The sequence below is a fragment of the Triticum dicoccoides genome, unplaced genomic scaffold, assembly GCF_002162155.2.
Source record: "Triticum dicoccoides isolate Atlit2015 ecotype Zavitan unplaced genomic scaffold, WEW_v2.0 scaffold43192, whole genome shotgun sequence".
Taxonomy (NCBI): Eukaryota; Viridiplantae; Streptophyta; class Magnoliopsida; order Poales; family Poaceae; genus Triticum; species Triticum dicoccoides.
Genome location: NW_021271940.1, coordinates 1 through 2,847, shown reverse-complemented (window position 1 = coordinate 2,847; position 2,847 = coordinate 1). Strand labels below are relative to the sequence as shown.

The 2,847-nt window shown below is 38.9% G+C and overlaps 1 long non-coding RNA gene across 5 annotated transcripts; it reads left to right on the top strand.

The window, feature by feature from the left end:
* Positions 1 to 222: 222 nt before the first annotated feature.
* LOC119346542 lies at positions 223 to 2,820 on the top strand. Of its 5 annotated transcripts, none has more exons than XR_005167783.1 (5): positions 223 to 317; positions 435 to 591; positions 905 to 991; positions 1,262 to 1,400; positions 2,764 to 2,820. It is a non-coding gene; the product is annotated as an uncharacterized LOC119346542 (long non-coding RNA). The 5 variants fall into 5 exon arrangements; XR_005167784.1 differs by lacking the exon at positions 2,764 to 2,820 and adding an exon at positions 1,891 to 1,993 and having other exon boundaries at positions 435 to 571; XR_005167780.1 differs by lacking the exon at positions 2,764 to 2,820 and adding an exon at positions 1,891 to 1,993.
* Positions 2,821 to 2,847: the final 27 nt, after the last annotated feature.

Genomic DNA, 2,847 nt, shown 5'->3' with positions numbered 1-2,847 from the left:
TTTTTTGTTTTATTTTGGAAATGAGTATGTCTAGTCAAGATTCTATATTGTGAAGAATATGCAATGCCTGTCATTGTTTTTACTCATGGGACTATGTAAGTTGCTACATCTGTTTGATCCAGGAAATCCAATAGTTAGCATACAGTTTAAATAAATCGAATCAATTCCATTAATCTGGACAGATTTGAAGATAGCATCTATAAGGGTTTATTTTGTATTGCAGTGGTTGTGCTTGCACATTTAATGCTGCCGAGAAGCTACACATATTTGGCATTCGCGGCCGAGCCGCTCACCATCATGGAGTTGGATCACACTAGGTAATTCACTGACTCTAGCTTGCTCAGCTTGTTCTCTTTGTCCGTCTAATTTCAGTTCTTCACCATGTTGATGTTGGTAGTGACTAATACTAGTACTATTCGTGTTCTTGATTCCAGACCTCAATGGCATGCTCTGCCATGTGGCCTCCTTGATGCTGGTCGTCGAGCGCTGATTCGACTAGACTATCGCGCACATATTGATCACATTTGATAAACAAGCTATGATCGTTGGAGAGTACCCCTCAGATATATAGGTTAATTTGACTCGATTTTGGTAATATTTAGTCTGGCTTCTCTGTATTGCCCTTGGCGATTCATTGTTAGGTTTCTACACTACTCTTTACATTTTACACTTGGCATGTTTCCCAGTAAGACCTCGGAGGGTTCTATGTATAAATGAATCTTTACTTGGCCAACATATGTCTCGATACTAACTCGATCCTAACATGTGCCCCCACTGAATTGTGAATTTCCCTTGAACAACACACCTTCAGTTAGTTGTGGTGCGAATTTCAAATCCAATTACTGCATTGCTAGTTCGAGGATGATTTCTGATGGCTCAGTACACACGTTTGATTTTCTAGCAGGTGCTTTGATCTGAAGGATTGGTTTGTGATACGTCATTGATTCATCGTTGACACAAATATGAAAGCACACTAGAAAGATAAACATAGGTATGCCACTATTACTCTCCTGTGCTCCATCTCATGCTCTGTGTGCCCACTTGAAATGGATAAATGTCATATACATTTCTTTTTTATAGTACTGAAAGATATGTAAGTAGGGGTGGCTTTTTTTATGAATATAAGTAGCAAAACAATAGAAGTTAGCAACATGATTGCAGATTGAATTGTCGAACTGATATGATAATCATTTGATCTATGATGGCGTATGAGTAGAATGCACGTATGCACATATGTGACTCGGTTCTTTTAATATTATAGGAGATCATAGCTGAAGGGTGGGTTTCCAACGACGGTGGTGTGCTGCCTTTCTTCCAGTGCCGACAAGATGGCTAGTTTGTCGCCCCGTAACCCTGGTGGTGGGCTCCCATGACTGCCTCCTGGGTTACCTACCACTTAGGTGAGTCCCTGATGTCCTTTTCCTTTGGCTACTCTTGTCTTTCTTAATCTGTGTTGTTTTCTGGTCTAAGACTCAGAGATGGGATGAATTCATGATTGTTAAATGCTTAGAAACTAGAAAATGGCTCTGTAGGAGGCATGCACGCTCGTACTGAGAGATGCTATTCGTTTGCTTTGTCTTCCAAATCAAGAGACATGTATTCGTGCGCCTCCAGCATTTATTAAATTTCTTCAAATTTCAAAACTTTGTTGTTGTACATGCAAGGATTGTTTCATTCATCAAGAAAATAAAACAGGCCTTGCCCATCAGCAACTACTCCTACTGTTTGAATAAATAAGAAATGACCATCATTTTGGATAAATTACAGCATTAATCCATCAAGGGGCATGGGCAATTTCCTTGTTCTATTTCTTACTGATCCGGTTCCATCAAAGATGCCGACAACTTTGCAGTCATCCACCTCACCATTGCCGGCAATTGCTCCCTGCAGGTAGCATCTCATCTCCCTCTGCTCACTCACTCGCTGACTGAGCTGCAGCGTTTGTAAACAATAGTGTGTCTACTGTTGAGGTTCATGCGATTTCCCATCTTGGAGTGTAATACTAACTCTTAAGGTAACAAAACTATGATGCAACGTTTGTATTTTGAGCTAAAAATCTAGTAGTACAATATGGTCAGGAGAACAACCTTGTCCCAAGGTTCAGGTCTATTCACTAGCTGCAGCTGCAAAAATAGGAGTCAAGTCTGTCTGTCTGACCTGTTGCTTTCTTGATTTTGTTTTATTTATGTTGGAAATGAATCTAGTCAAAATTATACATTGTGGATAATATGTAATGCATGTTGTTGTTTTTGCTCATGTGACTATGTAAGTTGCTACATCTGTTTGATCCAAGAAATCCAATAGTTAGCTTGCAGTTTGAATAAATCAAAAAGATTTCATTAATATGGTCAGGTTTCAATATAGCATCTATAAGAGTGCATCCAATTTTTCACGCTATCCCACTCACTTAATCTTATTCATGGTTAAGCATTTTGCCTTGATTCATGTCAATAATCTATTGGTCAGTTTACATTGCCTCTAATGTCCTCTGCTTTGTTTGTCCTGCTCAATTACTTATCATGATGGAGTAGGAATTTATCACTCGACAACTACATGATAGACTAGATTGGTAGTTAGTTTATGGTTTGAGTTAATCAAAATGATTATATAATTTCCAGTAATATGGACAAGTTTACGTTCACTCCACTTGGAGCTCTTAGTATAATCATCACTCTCGGATTTTGGGATACAATATCTTGTGTTTTCTCATATAAGATTCTTTATGGTTTAATCATTAATCTGGAGGTTTAATTTGTATTGCAGTGTTGTACTTGCACATGTAATGCTGCGCAAGAAGGTACACATACTCGGGCCAGGCCATGAGCCGACTCACTATGATGAAGCCTG